The following is a 21,639-nucleotide window of genomic DNA, read 5'->3' on the forward strand; positions in this document are numbered from 1 at the left end:
AATTACTGAATGAGAGTAACGTGCAAATATGGATGAGCTGTTAAAGAATGTCTTGAAAATAAATTAATTATGGATCTCAACAAATAATTTGCTTTAAAAAGTATGAAGTACAAAATAAGGAATCCTAGAAAAAAGGATGCATCAAGATGCATTGGTAGTCATTTCATCATGGAATTGCAGTCCTCTTATAGATTTTACCATGCTTTCAGTTATTCCTTTTTGAAAGTACCTTTTTATGCGAAGCATATCACAAATGTTCACTTCAGTCTCAGCTTTCAGAATATTTGTCACATACTTGTCAAGAATACTGTATGTAGAAATATTTTGGCTTTAAAACATAAAAAATTGAAATGCATTTTAAGAACATTCATCTTTATTGAAAATAAAACAAAAAACATAAATAAATACATGAAAATAAAATCACTCATCATTTTCAGCTAGATGTTTTCTATCTTCCTTCTATATAGAAATGTCCACAAATATCTGTCATTGGATGATAAGTGGAAAGTTCTACAAAAAAACAAACAAACAAACAAAAAGCAAAAAAATAATGTCCATTTGCTCCAATTGGGGTGGGGTTGGGTTGGGGGGAGAAAGCTTGTAAATCTTGGAAAAAGAAACTAGCCCATCCACATGTTTTTCTTTATGACAGTATGCTTTGAGTGTAGGACTAAATAAAAAGTAAAAAGTGTTTTCAGGATGACAGGACCGTTGATGTCACATTTCTGAGGGTTTAGTGGCAGCATGAATTTGTCTGACTCCCGAATGAGCCTGATGAAGCAGCAGGAAGAGCAAGAGAGAGAGAGAGAGAGAGAGAGAGAGAGAGAGAGAGAGAGAGAGAGAGAGAGAGAGAGAGAGAGAGAGAGAGAGAGAGAGAGAGAGTTCCATGTGACCTTCTCAAGGCTCATGGATTGGCTGTGAGGCAAAGAACTTCTAGAACAGGGATTGAAACTAGAGGGTTAATTAGTGCAAGTCTTATGTTTGTTAACTTCTTGCTATGTTGTTTGATATGCATATGCATTGCTTAAACACAACAGTTTTCACTCCAAATGAAATAGCAAACATTATATCAAAACCTAACAAAAGATAAAAAGTTACAATTTATGCAGCATGGTATTTTTCTCCATCTTTGGGGGTGGAGGCGGTAATGACAACAGATGTGTATATGTGTGTGCGTGCATGTGTGTGTGTGGATGGGGTGGGTGGTGGTGGTGAAGGGGTTGTCCCCCAGGGCATAATACAAGCTAGAACTACCTCTGCCTGTTGTACTGAGTATGTTTGCAAAATGCATACGACATGGTTGTCTGCCTTGTTGTTACTGGCTCCTCCCTGGAATCTTCATTCTTATTCATCAAAAACACTGACTCACAGCAGTGTGTACAGAGGGGTTAATATCAGCATGCTGTCATACTCTTATATTATAATAATAATAATAATAATAATAATAATAAAAAGCTAACTGTGCTGCTACAAGTATTATATAAGCTGTTCAAGTGAAGATCTATTTTGACATGGTGTTGTCCTCCATTACTTTCCATTTATAGACAGACAGAGACAAAGTGACTGTTGAAGACATCTTGATAGATTAACTTCATGCCTGAACACTGTCACATAAATCAGCAGAGCAGTGCTGTATCCTTCTCTGTGATACTAGAATACACGCTAGACTGCCAGCACAAACACACGCTGACCCAAACTGTGACTTCTTCAAATTGACAACGGCACACAGTAAACACAAAGCAGTGAGGCAAAGTTTCATTTCTGAGAAGCTGGTGGTTTTTTTTTTTCCCCTCTTTGTGTGTGTAGTTGTACTTTGAAGGATAAAAGCTTTTACTTGCATGCTGTAGTGTGATCACGTCTCACCCACAGGCTTTGCAAGGTGGCACTTATTTTTCTGTTTGTAGAATTCCACTGATTTAATTTCTTACTCATGTTTCATTTTAAAATATGTCAAAATCCTCCAGAGGTACTGAAGTCCAAATATAAGTGTCCTTATTTTGTCATGTTTGTTTAAGTCTACTTAAAAACAAATTTCAACTATGCTGACAGTTATGAAATATTCAAAGGAATTTTTGTTTTGTCATTTTTACACTTCCTTCAAAATCTAAAGAATTAACCAAACGCTTCCACAGCCCCGTTTTGCAACTCCAAAAGTTAGATATCTCCTCAGGAACCAGCTGTAAAACAGTCAAGTAACTGTACACAGAAACTGGTGGCCAAACAGGCATCACATCAATAATGTACATCTACATCAAAAGAATTGTCAAAACACACACATTTCTCATTCTATATCACATCCTGTATGATTATGTGACAGTGAAGAGAATATAATTACACCAAAGTGAAAGGCACCCCGTCCTGGTAACGTGCATTTGAAGATCATCACTATACGACATTTTAAGGCGACCAGTACTGAATCTGGACTATGCCAAACACTGTGCACCTCCCGTGACAAACCATTTTCATGGGACATTCATTCTGATTTAGTAAATGTCCAATAAATGACATTTGCGTGTAAAAGAATGAATGTGATTTTAGGCTTATTGTCTACGTCATGTTATCACCCGTTTTCACGTGTGCATGTGAGGCCAGCAGGAGTCGCTGTGCAACAGAGGTCAATGGGGCTCACTTCCCCAACAGCCACAGAGCACACTCTGGTCCAGAGCCTGGGTTTTAGCTGACTGGTCAGAGCATCTACCTCCCATGCTGGAGATCCTGAGTCTGTGTCCCGAGTGGGAGGTGTCAATCACAATGCAGGAGCAGAGAGAATTACAGCTGTTGCATGCACTTATTATTAGCAATTATATAACAGCTGAGTGGATCCTTGTCATTTGATTGGTGGCTTGTATATCACGTGACATGGATTATACCATTTGCCGCTGTGTTTCATTGACCGTGCAATAGTTCTTTTTTAGCATGCAATTTTGATGCTATATGAAATGTGCTATTGCACGCCCCAACCACCGTGCATGCTCACACTACTGAGGGCGGCGTTTAGCTAAAGATAGCGGTATTTGTTTTGCTGACGGATGATGATTTGAAAGAGCTAATAGATGCTGCTAATTCTTCAAACACCCACCCACACACACACACAAATCTACTAAACTGTAAGCCATCTGGAGGCGTGAAGAGCTGTTAGGATGAAAAGCTGGACAAAATTCTGATGTGATTTTTCGCTGAATTGAGGAACTTACACAGTCTTTTTTTTTTTTTTTTTTTTTTGGAAGTACACGAAGTCAGTGGACAGCATTACAGACTAACTTTTTCCAAGCTGAGTGAGAACAGTTTTGTACTCCAATTAAAGTTCATGTTGGACTATTGACATCAAAACACCAGTGGAACACCAAATGTAAGTCTCTTTTCTGTTGTTTATAAATTAATAAAATATCAACTGACAAGGATCCATTTTAGCTGTTATATAAAACAAATAATGAATGTTTTTTTTCATTCTTTCAATGGAACAAATATTTAATTCGATGAATGGTGGAAAGTACTTTCCACCATTCACCTGATGAAATATTCATACAATTGAACTCATAAACATTCATTATTTCTATAATATCCTCCAAACATTTGGAAAGCCCATGCAATTTAACACTTGTTATAGGGGATCTCAGTAAATCAGGCCCTCTGACTGTCTTAATACACATATGGTACTTTTTGATAAAATGGAACATATGCATTGTGGGAAAATGAAGTTTGAAAGTTTTTAGTCAAGGTGCATAAGCTTCTGATTAGACTTTGGAATGTCTGAACTGAAGTGGTCTGGTGGTACTGTGTTTGCATGAACCTCATGACCCAACATCCAATCATTTTCTAAACCCGCTTATTTCATTAAAGGGTCATGCTGGGCTGGAGCCCCTCCCAGCGGTCACTTGGTGAGAGGCAGCGTCCATCCTGGACAAGCCGCCAGTCTATCGCAGGACTGACACATAGAGACAGACAAACACATTCACACTCACACCTGCGCTCATTTAGGGTCATTTAGGTGTATGTTTCTGGAAGTGGGAGGAAGCACACGCAAATATGAGGAGACATGCAAACTCCACACAGAAAGTACCAGTTCAGAATTGAACCTGGACCCTTCTCACTGTGAGGCAACAGTGCCAACTACGAAGCCACCATGCTGCCAGACGACCCAACACAATTAAAATGTACAAGTATTTTATGATGCACAACTCATATTTCTGCATTATTCAGTACCCACACAGCCGCATTTTTAACTCCATATAAATGGACAGAACTGCATATAGACATAGTTCTCTGGTACAAATGTGATGCTGATGCTACTGCTGTCTCACACAGTGGCTGCGATACAAGTTCACCGATCTTCCGCAGAATCACATATTGTGCAGAATATAAATCAGAATAAAAGTCTGCTCATGACAGCTGATAGAGTGCCAAAAACTCTGACATCTGTTGTGTGCTATAATTTACAAATTTGCATCAAATGAATACACAGAGCAGCCTTTAAAGTCTAATTAGCTCAGACAGTGAAGAAGATGATTTAATTGTCTATATTTGACAGTATAACATGAGCGGGTTGCAGACTCTCGTTCCTGCTGATCAGTATGTTTTCTTCAGAGAGGTGTTTGTGTCCAGTGAATGACTCCATTAGTGCATCATCTATGAGACATAAAAATCTACTCATCATTCGGTCAGGATTATTTCATGCAGAGTGACAGGCGTTAGTGAGCTGAAATATGATCTATTTTTTTTCTCATTTTAAAACATTAAGCATACAAATTTACTGTATAATTTGTGTTTTTGTTTGTTCCATTACTCCACCGAGGTGCTTGGACCAGTTTACACCAAACTTGCTGTGTGCACATAGGCTGGCCCCAGAATAGTATTGTTTGAGAAAGGTCGAGGTTATTTGGGTAAAAGGTCAAAATTTTAGTTTCATCTTCCATTTCGTTTTGATGATTTCCTACAAAACTGATACATGGATGAAAAAGGTTAAGGTCATTGGGATCAAATGTCAATTTTTTTTTTAAATTTTCAATCCAATGTGCCTCAAATGTAGCACACATCTGTAGACGGGTTCTGTTTTGGCGTGTCAGTGGACAAGTTTGGACATGTCCAGCTCTCCACAATTTCTCTGATACTTACTGGACTGGTAAGCATTGAAAGCCGAGATAGGCATGTCCTAACTTGTCCTCTGACACACCGAAACGGAGGCGTTCTTTGTCTCGCTCATCAAGCGAATCGGTCGTGACGCGTGAAGCCTCCGCGCGGCGTTCCACGACAAAATCTCTGGTTAAAAGTGAAATCTGCCAGAAAATGGCTGATGTCCAGCTCTTGTGATTACCGGAGAAAGCGCACACGACGTCTCGTATCCACAGAGCTATCCGTTTAGAAATGATACGGTGTTTTGTGCCGCGTTGTCGCAGCTCGGAGCGCGGCGCGCCAAGCGTCCTTAAAGGGGTCCTTAAAGCGACAGTTAACAGTCCTTATTCTCTGTGAAGCCCGCAAAATTTTCACCGAAAGCCAGATCAATTTTTCGAATGGTTTCCAGGTGCCAGTTTCTAACAGCTTCTGAAAAAATTCTGATGGAAAAAAAGTCCTTTTCATTCCGCCATTTCCAGACAATGAAATTCCCACGAGGGGGCAGGACCACTCCTTCCCAAGGCGTGCTCACAGGCGAATGACGTCACCGACAGGCGTGGAAAAACTCACGCATGCGCACGGGGGTTCAAACTTGCCTGACGTAAAAACATATGAATGAAATCCATATAGTTTTTAAAAAAAATAAAAAGGACTGATACTTTACGGACAGCCCACGTATGTACAGTAGTGTTCAGAATAATAGTAGTGCTATTAGGGCTGCTCGATTATGGAAAAAATCAGTATCACGATTATTTAGGTAAATACTGAAATCAAGATTATTCAAACAATTATTATTTTTTAGTTACTTGACAGTCAGTCAGTGACTGGTCAGTGACAACAGGGAAGTTGTCACTGACCAGTTGGTCAGTGTCTTTGGGCATCTCCCTGACTTGTGCTACTAGGACATAGTGCAGCTGCATTGTTTTTGTTTCAATTTATGTTCATTAGTTTGTGTTTTTGTCATCATTCCCTTGACCACGTCTCCTTATCTCCTTTTGGAAAAATGTATCCGTTCATTTATTGTTAAAATGTAAAATGAAACAGCTTTTTTAAAAATAATACAATAGTTGCTGTTGAAAGAGCCTTTTATTTAGAAGCAGGTGATGTTATGCTGAATTCTCGTAACCAGATGAAGGTCTCTTCTGCAGCTTTGAACTCTGTTGGTGTTGCTGAAAAGCAGAGATGTTTTCTTTCAACTGGACGTGGTGTTCAGCTCATCAATGGAAGTTTGGTTGTCTGCACAGCAAATGTTCCTGATTAGGACAAATAAAAATATTTCTTTAAATATAAAGAAACACTAAACATTTTATATATATAAAAAAGGAAAAAAAAAGAAAAAAAAAGGGGAAAAACGATGGAAAAAACACGCCCGAAAAAATAAGTTATTTAAAGTTAAGCTTTTGTGGTGTCTGAAAAAAGCTGTAGCTTTATTTGGTAAAAATAAAAAAGACTGAACCATTTACAAATTAAAGTGTTCACTCAGATCAACTGTGCTAAAAGGCTAAGCTAACATTAGCCGATCATTAAACCTTCACAGTTCAGTAAACATCATGTTTTATTTTTACATTATTCTCACCTCGATAAAGCTGCAGAACTAAACTCCGCTGGGCAAACTGGGACTTTGCATATATCCAAAAAGTGGGAGATTTCGGACTGAGTGGGTTTGCTCCATCACCCCGGCTGCCTGACTCGCTCTGCCCAGGAATGATGCCTGAAGGCCGGCTTCTCCGTGCGGATTGGCTCGCTGTTGCAGTTCGATCGATATCCTACCAAGTCGTCAGTCCTCCCTCAGTCGGCGTCACTCCGAAAAGTAGCTGAAAAAAAGCTTCTCCCAGCAGGGTGATGGGAGAATCGTTCTACTGCTGTTTTTTAAAGCTTTTTTGTGGTTCAGGCGACGCAAATTCAAGAAGGCGATCGCTGAACTTTTTTCAGGTTGTGGAAACGTGTGCCCCCTTGCCGCTTCCGAAGCGACGCATCTGACGTCATGCGTCTTGGGACACGTTGACGGATTGGCCTGATGAAAGGCCCTTAAATCGTTTTACTTGATTATACGAGTTTGGAGATCGTTTGATACAAATATCGATATCGTGATCGAAATTCGGTTAATTGCACAGCCCTAAGTGCTATGTGACTAAAAAGATTAATCCAGGTTTTGAGTATATTTCTTATTGTTACATGGGAAACAAGGTACCAGTAGATTCAGTAGATTCTCACAAATCCAACAAGACCAAGCATTCATGATATGCACACTCTTAAGGCTATGACATTGGGCTATTAGTAAAAAAAGGGGTTGTTCACAATAATAGTAGTGTGGCATTCAGTCAGTGAGTTTGCCAGTTTTGTGGAACAAACAGGTGTGAATCTGGTGTCCCCTATTTAAGGATGAAGCCAGCACCTGTTGAACATGCTTTTCTCTTTGAAAGCCTGAGGAAAATGGGACGTTCAAGACATTGTTCAGAAGAACAGTGTAGTTTGATTAAAAAGTTGATTGGAGAGGGGAAAACTTATATGCAGGTGCAAAAAAGTATAGGCTGTCATCTACAATGATCTCCAATGCTTTAAAATGGACAAAAAACAAAAAAACAAAAACAAAAACAGAGATGCGTGGAAGAAAACGGAAAACAACCATCAAAATGGATAGAAGAATAACCAGAATGGCAAAGGCTCACCCATTGATCAGCTCCAGGATGATCAAAGACAGTCTGGAGTTACCTGTAATTGCTGTGACAGTTAGAAGACGCCTGTGTGAAGCTAATTCATTTGCAAGAATCCCCCGCAAAGTCCCTCTGTTAAATAAAAGACGTGCAGAAGAGGTTACAATTTGCCAAAGAACACATCAACTGGCCTAAAGAGAAATGGAGGAATATTTTGTGGACTGATGAGAGTAAAATTGTTCTTTTTGGGTCCAAGGGCTGCAGACAGTTTGTGAGACGACCCCCAAACTCTGAATTCAAGCCACAGTTCACAGTGAAGACAGTGAAGCATGGTGGTGCAAGCATCATGATATGGGCATGTTTCTCCTACTATGGTGTTGGGCCTATATATCGCATACCAGGTATCATGGATCAGTTTGGATATGTCAAAATACTTGAAGAGGTCATGTTGCCTTATGCTGAAGAGGACATGCCCTTGAAATGGGTGTTTCAACAAGACAATGAGCCCAAGCACACTAGTAAACCAGCAAAATCTTGGTTCCAAACCAACAAAATTAATGCCTCGCAGATGTGAAGAAATCATGAAAAACTGTGGTTATACAACTAAATACTAGTTTAGTTATTCACAGGATTGCTAAAAAAAGCGGTTTGAACATAATAGTTTTGAGTTTGTAGTGTCAACAGCAGATGCTACTATTATTGTGAACACCCCCTTTTCTACTTTTTTTTGTTTTTTTACTAATAGCCCAATTTCATAGCCTTAAGAGTGTGCATATCATGAATGCTTGGTCTTGTTGGATTTGTGAGAATCTACTGAATCTACTGGTACCTTGTTTCCCATGTAACAATAAGAAATATACTCAAAACCTGGATTAATCTTTTAATCACATAGCACTACTATTATTCTGAACACTTCTGTAGAGTGCCAATATCTAAGAAGAAGTGAGATTTGGTTTGTTGGTGCAGGTATGCATGCTGTGCAGGTGCCATTCTAGTCATTTCAGGTGCTTTATCACAAAGAATTTATTACCACTGATATATAATACATACAAGCAACTACAGTATGGCAGATTGTGAGGTATCATTTTATGAGACTGATCACAGACCTCTCATTTAAACTTTTTATTTAATAAAATGCAAATGCACTCTTTCTCTTTTGCATACACTGCAACAGTACCTATGCACATCTGAAGCAACATGAATTATTCATGCAGGCGTCCTGCCCACGCAGAAACAGGCAACACCTGCCACATGCAGAGGATGCTCCCAGCAGCTGATCTGCTGCTGCTCCTCTTTCTTGGCCTCCTGCATTATTCACCTGCTTTTACCAGGTATTCACAAATAATAAGAGATAAGAATAAAAAAGATTTCATTGTCTTTCAGCTTCTTGGGTCAGGCTGCAGACGTCACCCAAGAAGAAGTATCTAATGCATTACATGACCGTGCACGTTTATTGGAAAAATTGAAATCACAGTGAAGGTGACGTCATGCACAGCGACGCCCCACTGCTGTTTCGTGCACAGACAGGCTGCATTCCTCTGATTCTGATGACTCCCCTGCAACCGCATCAGGAATTACAGCTTTAAAAATAACAGGAACTAAAAGCATCAGGAGATGCAGCAAAAACTTGGGCAAAAATGGCATCTGATGAGTCTTTTCATATTTTGGTTGACAGGGGCTGCAACACTTCCAAATTAAGACATCAGCAATGGCAGAAAACATTCACACATGCAAAAACACCTGCATCAGGTCAGCAGGTAGTTGCATTAAATGAATGAATAAATAAATAATTATAATAAAAAAAAAAATTCTAGCAACTTGAAAAATCACTTGCAAACTCAAGCTTTTTCTTCCACATGATCTGTTCACTCCATGTAGTTTTGTATTGCAGCCACAAGGTGGCAGCAATAGTACAGGAAATACGCCTGTCTGCCTGCGTGGCTGCACAACATTCTGAATGCAATTTAGAGCTTGTAGATGAAAATACAGAGGAGACGTGATTTTGTTTCAGTTTTAATTTCCTGGAAAAGATTTTAGTCTCGTCTTTTTCGCCAACAATAATGCATTTTAGCATCGTCTTTGTCAGTGTTTTAAACACTGATGCAGTCTTGTCATCCTCTTGTCATCTTAGTTATGAAAAAATGGTCACTAATGAATATAATTTGTCTCATTTCATCTCTGACTAAATTAACACTAATAGAAACCCTTAGGTGAAATACTGTTGAATATTTTTCATACAAAAGTAAATTGCTTTAATGCTGTAACTGATATATGTGGGGTTTGTGTGTAAGCTATAGCAGAGGTTTTGCGCTGAAACACTGGTTTGGCTTTAATGATCATTAACAGTCACACGGGGCTCTTGCAGGTTTAAAACAGACTACAAATCTAGATTTTCATCTAGATTTTAATGTTCAATGGGCGGATCTGAAAATGATCCAATAAGATCCAATAAGATAATTATTAAAGGGGTCATATTGTGCAAAATCACTTTTTTTTATCTTTTACACTTTCATGTATTTGGTATTTAGTGTGCAAGATCGCTAAAGTCCCATAAGTGTTTTTACAGTTATTCTTTTGAGTTAATCAGAATTTATAACTGACATAGCTTCTTTATCACCTCTGTCACATATGTAACAGAAATAACTCCACCCCCTCAGATCTTAAAAGCCCCCCCCCCCCCCAAGTGTTTGGTATTTAGTGTGCAAGATCGCTAAAGTCCCATAAGTGTTTTTACAGTTATTCTTTTGATTTAATCAGAATTTATAATTGACACAGCTTCTTTTTCACCTCTGTGACATATGTAACAGAAATAACTCCACCCCCTCAGATCTCAAAAGCCCCTCCCACGAAGTGTTTGGTATTTAGTGTGCAAGATCGCTAAAGTCTCATAAGTGTTTTTACAGTTATTCTTTTGATTTAATCAGAATTTAGAACTGACATAGCTTCTTTATCACCTCTGTGACATATGTAACCGAAATAACTCCACCCCCTCAGATCTTAAAAGCCCCTACCCCCCCCCACACATTTTCTCTATATTCCATGATAACAGCTGTATTCCAAAATCACAAAAAACCCTGATATGCCAAGTGAAAACTGCTTCAACACACACACACACACACACACACACACACACACACACACACACACACACACACACACACACACACACACACACACACACACACACACACACACACACACACACACACAGAAAGAATGCTGTTATAGAAACACTCATTTGTTACAATCCATATTTTTCATAAAGGTTCTCCATACAATGTCACTCTGAGCTCCAAACATGTTCCAACACACACAGATGCAGCAGGAGCAGATGTTACCACTGTAATGTTGACACAGCACCCAAAGGTGCTGCAATAACAGCATGGAAATCATAATCGGTCTCTCCACTTTGACTTTACTGGGATCATCATATACAAAAAGCATGTTGTGAAATAAACCTCATGTGAGAATCAGTGTTTTGTTGGATTCAACACAGAACTGCAATTATGATAAAATTGACATTACTGGCATTAGCAGTAAAACGTGAAAACATTTCCTGCAAGGTGAACGGCATAAATTAGGTCCACTGCTGGTTATACAAGTATGATTCAAGTGATTAGGAAAACTGCACATTTTTAGAAGGTTTCCAGGAAAGAAAAGCCATGATCGCTAAAGCAAAACAAGGCAATGAAACAGAAACAGGAAATCTGTGCCTGGGTACGAGCTCTATTGAGTCTGATTAGAGCAACAGCTTTGTTATCATGGGGACGGCACCCACTGATATAGCTGTGTGATGGAGCTCATCAAGGCATCTAACTTTAAGTTCATTAAGTACACATTCACTTTGATTGCTTTAAACTTTGAATTCTTTAGGAAATGTGAAAATCATCTAGGGCTGCAGCTATCGATTATTTTAGTAATCGAGTATTCTATCGATTATTCTAGTGATTAATTGAGTTATTCGGATGAAAAGTACTTTTGCATTTTTAAACAACATCAATAGTCCAGGGCTCTCCCTTAGCAATGGCACAATGCCGCTGCGCCAAAGTGTTGACATTTTGCTGAAATAGCGATGGGATGTGGCTTTCTGTTTGTTTTCTCCAACTTGTAAAATTTAACCATTTTAAGTTTTTTTTAGAAAGATTGGTAGACTGGGTTCCTGCGTGATTTTTTAGAATCCCTCTTTCTCTATGATTCAGCAGATTCATTTCAGCTGGAGGTTGAACATGCAAGCCTCACAGTCAGTTTTTTTTTTATTATTACTGATTTAAGTTACAGCGTTTATAAAGTGTTGTGTGTTGCCAAAAAAAGCGAAAATTAAAAAGCGAAACACTCAGTGCGAGTCTGAGCAAAACACAGAAGAAAGAGTGGATTTCTTCTGTTTGTCAGTGTAGCCGGGGACGGAGCTGTGACTTGTCTGGTCTGAGAGCCCCTCACACCAGGCAGAGAGAGACAGCAGCCGGCCGCCGGGTGAATAGTCACTCCCCACGTAGAGTGGACCGTGTGTTTTTAAAAAATAGACAAACACTCCTTCGCTTTAAATGTGCAATCGGTCTATTTCAGATGATCAGATGGTCTTTCTCTTAAAAGGCTTTATTTTACTCTGTGTGGTGTGTTGGAAAGTAGTAGCTATCATTGTTAATTTGATTAGCTGTTATGCTCTAGTCTTCTTATATATTTTTTTCTGGGGGAGTTGCAGCACCACATATAGACCTGGCATATGTAATGCAAAGTTAAATGAAGCTTCGAGGCACAGAATTTGCCTCAAACATTTTTTGTAATCGAATTACTCAAGTTACTCGACTAATCGTTTCAGCCCTAAAATCATCCCATAAAATATAAGTTTAGCTGTTAAGACTATAGATCTGGGGCATTTAGAAATGGAGATAATTGGAAAATTAGTTTTACAGTTGTCATTTTGTAAAATCCAAAATGGCTGCCACGTGGATAGGTTACACTTCTCCAGTTTGGTATCTTTGCTTCATTGGCCCTGAAAATATACGTTTACCTGTTTAAATGAAAGCTCTAGGTTGCCTAAGTAGTGGCTTGTATACTCTCTCTGTCTGCGTTGGTTTGACTCCTCCCACACACTCCATTCACCATGGGAAACAGACGCTCTGACTTCATCGGCTGGTCTGAGTGGTCGTTGGGGGAATGAGGACTATTGACTACCATATGCACAGCGACTCCTGCTGGCCTCCGTATTGGCAAAGTCCATTTTTATGGTCGCCATTTGAAAATCCAACATGGTGGCCATATCCAGGCTAAAGGAAACATTAGTTTTCTCAATGCTTACTTTTCAAAAATATTTAGTTCTCCTAATCCAAACAATAAATCCAACAAAAGTTACAAGTAAAGTGCTGTGAACCTGATGTGGCACCGTGTGCATGCTCCCAAACCTGAAACGATCAACATTTAAGATGCACTTTTATAAATTTCTTATGTAATAAGGTACTGACCTTATGGCTGGCAGATGGCTTGTGGTTAAAGGCCTGCAACACCTCGGTGAAGGTGCGCAGCATAAACCACACTGAGAAGCATTTGAGGGTTGGTTTTAACACATCTGCACAGAGACAAAACTGAGGCAGTACTGTCACCTCCCTTTTGGGAGAAGGTTGTGGGTTCTAATCTGAGATGAGCCTTCCTGTGTGGAGTTTACATGTGCTCCATCAACAATGATGATCTCAGCTGGAAGACTGGCTGTTTCCCATCCAAAAGGATAATGGGATCAAATCCCAGTCAGCCCTCCATGTCTTTCAACACCACTAACTGGAGCGCGCGCGGGGGGGCCTTGTCCACCAGAACCACAGGAATGTGTGGAAAACAACGCAGCAAAAGCAAAAGTCTTAACATTTAATAACTCGGCACTAGTGACGTCATATTTTGGATGATCAGACATGCCTACTGATAACTTGCTGAGACATGTGTTTGTGTGGAACTGACAGAAAGAAGAAGCAGATTAACAGCAAGAGGACGGGCTCAGGGTTACCATGGAGACTGGAATGATCCATTCATGGCCTGAGTCACATGTGTTGATTATGTTCAGTCATATATTTGGGATGGAGCAAGAAGGTCGAAGTGAATTTGGGTCTTAAGTTAAACTTTTAAACTTTCCAGGAGAGTGTAGGAGGCATCCACAGAACACTTTCGCAAACACGCACTCGATCCAGTTTGTCATCTGCAACTACCACGCGGCGCACGGAACGGCGCAGTGTTGCACAACACTGCAAAGTTGGAGCAACCAGATCGCAACCTCCCGTGATAGCTGGGTACAACACAGTCTCACTTTCCTTCCCAAAGGTGGTGGAGGGAAAACATGCCACGACATGACTACAAAACAAAGAATCCGCTGACTGGAAATGACTTTTACGCACTCACCTTGCCTGAGTTACAGAAGTGAAATCCAACTGCTGAGGGCGGAGATCTCGGAAACAGTCAGTCTTTCATGTAGTTTACGGAACACAAAAATGCGAGAGGAGAGGACAAAGTGAAAATCCCACCGCGCCGCAAACACACCGTCCGCGCTCCAACACGCAACCACACGCAGCATCCGCGCGCAGAGCGCACTGAGAGGAGCATCATTGCTTCAACCTCTGTATATAGGAGGCTGAAAACTAGACCAATCAAAGTGCAGAATGCAGCCTGACATCAGCTGAGAAGGCGGGATTGGTTCTTGTCTGCGCTTTTCCATGACGCGCAGAGGTCACACCTGATATGTTACATTTTCCTGCTCGATTGTAAAAATTAAGTGCTTTTTCTCTTTTTTTAATAATGTGTGTGTGTGTGTGTGTGTGTGTGTGTGTGTGTGTGTGTGTGTGTGTGGTGTGTGTGTGTGTGTGTGTGTGTGTGTGTGAGAGAGAAATAAAGATTTAAACAAAAAAGACAAAACGATGACGTTTGGAGAAACTGAAGTTAGAATGACAAGACTCGCAAACTAATGTAGTTGTTTACTCCCCCCTGGTGGATGAGTGCTGGCATCACAGGCTTTAATACAGCTGAAAGAACAGTGAAAGAAATTGATTTGCAAGCAGAGCAGGAAATATACAAGTCAGCTTTGTGCCAAATAATTAATCAGTGCCTTTATAAACGCGATAAAGACAAGTTTTCACAAAAATACTTTTGCATGCGGAACAAATAAATAAATAAATAAATAAATATAAGGAAAGAAAAGTCTGTCTTAGTAGCACTTGTCAAGAAATCCTAAGAAACGTTTGTTTACCTGTTTTCCTCTACTTCTACTAGGTCCATTGGCTGATTTCCACCAAACGTGATATATGTAAATGATAGTCTACTCTAGAAGTTCTTTCAAATGGTTTATTTCAGCAAAGGTCAAGGCGATTGGAGCTAAAAGTCAAAATTTGGATTTTTAAAAAATGTATTATTATTATTTTTTTTACTCTCATGTCATCAAACTTGGCACACATACAGACAGAGGATGGTTCTGAAATTGGCCAGGTAAGATCAAATTGACCAAAATTAGGGCCAGGGTCATTGGGACCAAAGATTAAAATTATAGCTATTTATTTTTTTTATTTTTAGCTATGAGGGGTGATTGGGATGTTTTTAGCCTGACCCAGAAAAAGTAAGATGTTGTTCTCCAGATTTTGCATTCTGAGAAACCAACATTTCTCATGATTGTGTGAAATTTTGATTCACTGGGTGTAATGTTGAACCATGCCCTACTTTATCTGCACCAAATTTGGCTTTGAGAGTTGCCTCAGCATGATCAGGTTTACCAAATGTGAATAATTGTTTCTTGGCCTCTTCCTTGCAAGTCCTTTTTCTGATGTCTACGAAACTTGATATGTAATTGAAAGTTGACCCCAAAATTACCCTTAAATAATTAATTTAGGCAAAGGTCAAGAAACTTGATTTTCAGTCCAATTTGGCGTAAATGTGGCACACAGGTGGATTCCAGATTTTTAGCAAGATCAGCCAGAGGTCAGTTATTTGGGTGACGGTCAATGTCATTGGAGTCAAATGTCAACCTCCAGGTTTCTTTCTGTTCAATGATGACAAACTTGTTTCACAAATAATTTTCTCTTCACTGTAAAAAACAAACAACAACAACAAAAATCCAAATAAGTAAAAATACATAAATACCTTTACAGGTTGGTAAGGTTAGACCTTACTTGTTTGAAGTGTCTTGAGGCAGCTTTGTTGTGATCTGGCACTATATAAATGAAATAAATTGAAATAAATTAAATTGAATTAATCAATCAATCAATCAATTTTTTTTTATATAGCGCCAAATCACAACAAACAGTTGCCCCAAGGCGCTTTATATTGTAAGGCAAGGCCATACAATAATTATGTAAAACCCCAACGGTCAAAACGACCCCCTGTGAGCAAGCACTTGGCTACAGTGGGAAAGAAAAACTCCCTTTTAACAGGAAGAAACCTCCAGCAGAACCAGGCTCAGGGAGCGGCAGTCTTCTGCTGGGACTGGTTGGGGCTGAACATCCTGTAAATTTTACAGTTTAAAGCTGTTGCAATATGCATATATCATGGACATGAATGAGCGAAGCTCTTCAGCATGTCACCATGTCATTTAGGTCCCTCAGACTTTTTTTTTTGACTAAATGCTTCAGGGGAGCATTAGCATGGCTAAAACCTTTCAGACCCCACCTTTTTAAGCATTTTTCATTTTTTTTTTTGCCTTTCAGCTTCTGGGAAGCTCTGCCCCACAGACCCCCCCAATTACAGCCCTCTTAATCCCCCTGCCACTTTAAGCATTTTTAAAAATGTAGATATAAATTAATATTCAAAGTTTTCAGCTAGTTGACAGTAGGGTTGTACAATATGGCCAAATTGTCGTATCTCAATATTGTCATATCAATATGATATACAATATGACTATGATTTCACACAAAGTGCAGCAACAGTGAAAACTAAACATTCTTAAAACAGTAATGACAGGCCTGGATCCAGACTGGTTTGGACAGATGCAGTTGCATTGGTCAAATTTTTTTACACATCGTTCGTCATTGGTTAAAAAAAAATCTTGAATAATCCCGAATAGTGTCGAACATGTCCCCGCGGTGAACACAGCTTTTTGGTGGTTTTCATGTCAACCTATACGGATTGTCCATAAATTATACAGATTTTTCCAAGTTTCAGAGTCATACGGATGTACAAATAAAGTCAGATATTCAGGGTTTGGTCTGCAGCGGGTCTGTAATCGACCGTTTCTGCAGCGCGACTCCACTTTGACGCCGTGAACCATTGAAGCAGTGCTTCGATCCACTAGCTTTTTCTTTGATTCACTGCTCTTCAAAAATGGCAAGTCCGCTTCTTAACCCCTCTCAAAGCCATTAAAATACCGTGAGTCACATTTGTGTGGATTAAAGTAACTAACTGGGACTCTTGTCTTGTTGCAGTCAAGAAACAAGTATCGTCCTCCATTCCGTCACAGTTCCAAACTCTGCGTGGCTCTCTGCTGAGACAGTCTGGTCGGTATTAATAACTTCAAAACAAACTGCCGCTTTAAATAAAATGACACCTCTTTCCAAACGTCGTAATACAGATAAGAAACTACAAGGTCTATTAGACAATAAACCGACCCTTTTATTTTTTTTTAACTATATGGATTTGAATGACGTGCGATTACACTAATCATGCTTGAACCCTCGTGCACATGCGTGAGTTTTTTCACGTGTGTCGGTGACGTCATTTCTCTGTGGGCAGGCCTTGAGTGAGATGTGGTCCTGTCCTCTCGGCTGAATTCCTTTGTTTCACACGCTGCTCGAGACGGCACGCGTTGCTTTATCAAAATTTTTTCTGGACCTGTGAGGAATATCCGAGTGGATACTATTCGAGAAATTAAGATGGTTTTCGGTGAAAAGTTTAACGCCTGATGAGAGATTATGGGGTGTTTCTGTCGCTGTAAGGACTTCCCACAGAGCGGGACGTCCTGCAGCGCTTCCAGGCGCCATCGTCGGCCTGTTTCGACCTGAAAACATCCTAATTTAAGGCTTAATTCACCCAGGACATCGTGAGAGAACAGAGAAGATTCAGAAGAGGCCGGCATGAGGACTTTATGCGGGCATTCCACTGTTTAAGGACATTTTTTAATGAAAGACGTGCGCGCAAATTCGCCGAGTCGTCATCTGTGTGCGCCGCGACAGGAAAAACACCTCCGTGTTGAAAACCATTTGTAAAATTCAGGCGGCTTTTGATGGCTTTCAACAAGTGAGTAACTGAGAAATTGTTTAACAGCTTGGGCATGTTCCAACTTGCCCGTTAAGGTTTCCAACGGAGGTGTTTTTCCTGTCGTGACCCCCCGCGGTCGGGTCCAGCCCGACATGCGACTCTGCCCGCACGTTCTTTCATTACAAAATGTCCGTTAACAATGGAATGTCCGAATAAACTCCTCATGCCGACTTCTTCTGAAAGTTCTCTGTTCTCTGACGACTTCCTGGGTCAACAGAGCCTGAAATGTGGAAGTTTTCAACTTGAAACGGCGAGACGCTGCCGCCTCGAAGCGCAGATCGCCGTCAGGCGCCGTGGACCGTCCTTAAAGCGACACTACCAGACCAAAATCTCTCATCAGCCGTTAAAATTTTTACCAAAAACCAGCTGAATTTATCAAATGGTGTCCACTCAGTTGTGCCTTAGAGTTTTGAAAAAAAATTTGATCACACAAAGCAACAGTCTCTGAGCCATTCCTAAACAATGAAAAAATCGATGAGAGGGTGGGCCACTCCTCACTCATATCACAGTTGTGATATGTGTACAATTGTGATGTATTTGTTTTAGTATATTTACTCATGAACATGATGAATATTGTTACCTGCTGGACTGTTTCTAATTTTGATTGGTATCAATGGAAAATATCTTCTGTGAACCTTCTGTATCTCAATATGTTATTATTAGGAATATATGCAGTCATCTTTTTTTATTGATTTTATCAATTGAAAAAATCATATATAGATTCAGGTATAATTGAAAGATTTTGGCAATACATTTGATCCTGTTTACAGTCATTTTTTTGTTATAGTGTTGTTTTTTAGGATCATATTTATACAAATAAGAAGTGTTCACTCTGGTCCATGAAGTATAATAAATTTATTAAAAGAAGTGTGACAGTGTATGTTGCACACGAATAAAAGAATGAAGATTATTGAATAACAAGACGTGTACGATTTTTATTTTATCATTGGGCAAAAATGCATCTGTCAAATTTTCACTCTGGATCCAGCCCTGAATGATACCGCACTCATTTTGCACTCATTAGGATACAGTGCCCTCCAAAAGTATTGGAACACTTGATATTTACACATATTACGTTACAAAGATTAAAAAAGAAAATAAGATTATAAAATCAAACCTTCACTGTGCCTTGTGATAGAATCACTACGATGACCGCTCCAAGATGGCGACCGCATTTCTTGCGCCGCAGCAACCAGTCTCCTCCTCTTTTGTGCCATTTCCGGTTTGTGCCTTCGTTTAAACATAGAGCCAACACTCTCACGAGCGCCACTAGCTTAGCTTGTGACAAGCTAAAAGTGGACACTGTCATTATGGCCAAACAACTTTCCACAGTTTCTGGGTATTCTGTGTTAGTACGCGCCCGCGGCCGATGTGCTTGATGAATTCCTGTGTAAAAAGTAGTTCCCAGATAATTGTGATATATTCCTGTGTGATAATGAGCATATCTCATCTAAATCAATTCTAAAATTTACCAGTAATAAAAATATAAAGAGAACTGAAGTTTTAAGAGTGGCCATAATGAATATTTAAGAAATTTAAAATTTTATGAACACTGAATGGAGTTTGATGCTGAAGAGTTCAGAAAGATACGATCAGAATGTTTTGATTACCATTTACAGTTGGCGATGAAAGACTTGGGTTTTAATTCGTTTTAAAGTCAGAACAAGAAGCACTCACGTTGGAAAAACGTAATTTTAAAAAAATTGTGGAGAATTTTTTTGCTGTTTAATTTTCAATAGCAGCAATAAGGTGTAGTGGCACAAAATTTACTGCACACAACAGTGGTGTCCTGTTGATTATACTACAGAACTCAGTTTGGAAAAAAAAAGTAATTTAAAAAAATTTGGAGAATTTTTCATTGATTAAATTTTCGATAGCATCAAAGTGATAAGGTGTGGCGTCACCAAAATTACTGCACACAACAGTGGTCCCCTGCTGGTCATACTACAACACTCAGTTTGGAAAAAAGTAATTTTCCAAACTTGTATATTCAGCAGGACACCACTGATGTGTCACTAAACCTTATGACATTGATGCTATTGAAAATTGAAAAATAAAAAAATTCTCCAGAATTTTTTTATGACTTTTTTCCAAATTGAGTTCTGTAGTATAACCAGCAGCACCCCACTGTGGTGTGCAGTAAAGTTTGTCACTACACCTTATGACATTGATGCTATTGAAAATTTAAACAATGAAAAATTCTCAAAAGTTTTTAAATTTTTTTTTTTTCTCCAAAGTGAGTGCTGAAATATAATCATCAGGATGGTGCTGTTGTCTGCAGTGAATTTGGTGATACCACACCTTATGACGTTGATGCTATTGAAAAATAAAACAATAAAAAAAATTCCCCCCCTCTCTCTTCAGTTTATTTGTCTTGTTTTGGGGTGGGAGGGCTTTGTGGGTCGGGGGAGCAGAAGGATATGTGTGTGTGTGTTGTGTTCTGTTTCTTGAAAATGAAAATTCAAAATAAAGTACATAAAAATTTTTTAATTACCTTTTTTTCCCAAACCGAGTGCTGTTGTATAACCACCAGCACACCGCTGTTGTGTGCAGTGACTTTGATTACATCTTACTTTATAACATTGATGCTATTGAAATTTAAAAAAATAAAAATTCTCTAAAGGTTTTCACAATGACATTTTCCCAACCTGAGCTCTGTAGTATGATAAACAAAACTGAATTTAGTGATATCACTCCTTATTACAATGATTTATTCAGTAATTTTTTGGTCTTTTTTTTTCCGTGTTTACACTTTGTAGACGGTCCCTAAGCTTCTGTTTCTCTGCTGCCTACTCGTTCAGATCAGTGTTATTTTTCAGCTCAGAGGACGGCTCATATGATTAAAAACAAGGTTGTAGCTTGTTGTCTACCTTCCTGAGGTGAGAAAGTAGTGTTTTTCTATAACGTTTCTCTTAGGATTCTTGTATATTCGTTTTGTGAATTATTCTGTAATTTGTGTCTGTAGCATGGCCCAAGCAGAGGGTCACCCCTTTGAGTCTGGTCTGCTTGAGGTTTCTTCCTCAGAGGGAGTTTTTCCTTACCACTGCTGCTCTGGGGGTTAGTAAGGTTAGACCTTACTTGTGTGAAGCACCTTGAGGCAACTCTGTTGTGATTTGGATTATAAATGAAAATAAATTTAAATTGATCTACTGAGCCATGATCTTTGAATCTGTGAATATCTTTCTAACATTACAGAAGTCTGTTTTCCGTGCTGCCAGTTTGAGAAGCTGCTCAAAAAAAAAAAAAAATTATATGAGTTATCTGTAAAGGTTCATTTTGTGTGTGAACAAATATCACTGGATTTTTGTGTAAGTCAGCTGTATCACTCAAGGATGCGGCCATATTTCCAAGGACTTACCGTCACAAAAATCTTTTCATATTTGTGATTCTAAAATAAAACAAAATATTGAAAAGAAGATTTTGCTTTTCACACTTGGCAGATAGAAGGTTATCGCAGCAAGTACGGTAGAGAGCGGTGGATTCCATCAACCTCTGAGGTGAACTCTGTGTCACTTCTCTCTAGGGGTGGGGGCAACCTTTTACAACTTTTAAAACACATAAAAATTACTTTAGACCAAAAGGCAGCATTATGAAAATGCTGCAGGCATAGAGGACCCAGATTTGAAAGGGTATTTCTTTCTTTATTATCAGAACTGCAGTCTTA

General features: G+C 39.3%; 1 protein-coding gene across 3 annotated transcripts in view; it reads right to left on the reverse strand.

The window, feature by feature from the left end:
• osbpl3b (oxysterol binding protein-like 3b) overlaps positions 1-14,311 on the reverse strand; it is a 147,950-nt gene extending 133,639 nt beyond the window's left edge. For 2 of the 3 annotated variants that reach the window (XM_034174993.1, XM_034174992.1), the window contains exon 1: positions 14,142-14,310. The gene's annotated coding sequence lies outside the window, so the exon portion shown is untranslated. Of the gene's footprint in view, positions 1-14,141 lie in introns of all 3 variants that reach the window. The other variant, XM_034174991.1, reaches the window with a different exon arrangement.
• Between the last annotated feature and the right edge of the window lie 7,328 nt (positions 14,312-21,639).

The sequence above is a fragment of the Thalassophryne amazonica genome, chromosome 7 (assembly GCF_902500255.1).
Source record: "Thalassophryne amazonica chromosome 7, fThaAma1.1, whole genome shotgun sequence".
Taxonomy (NCBI): Eukaryota; Metazoa; Chordata; class Actinopteri; order Batrachoidiformes; family Batrachoididae; genus Thalassophryne; species Thalassophryne amazonica.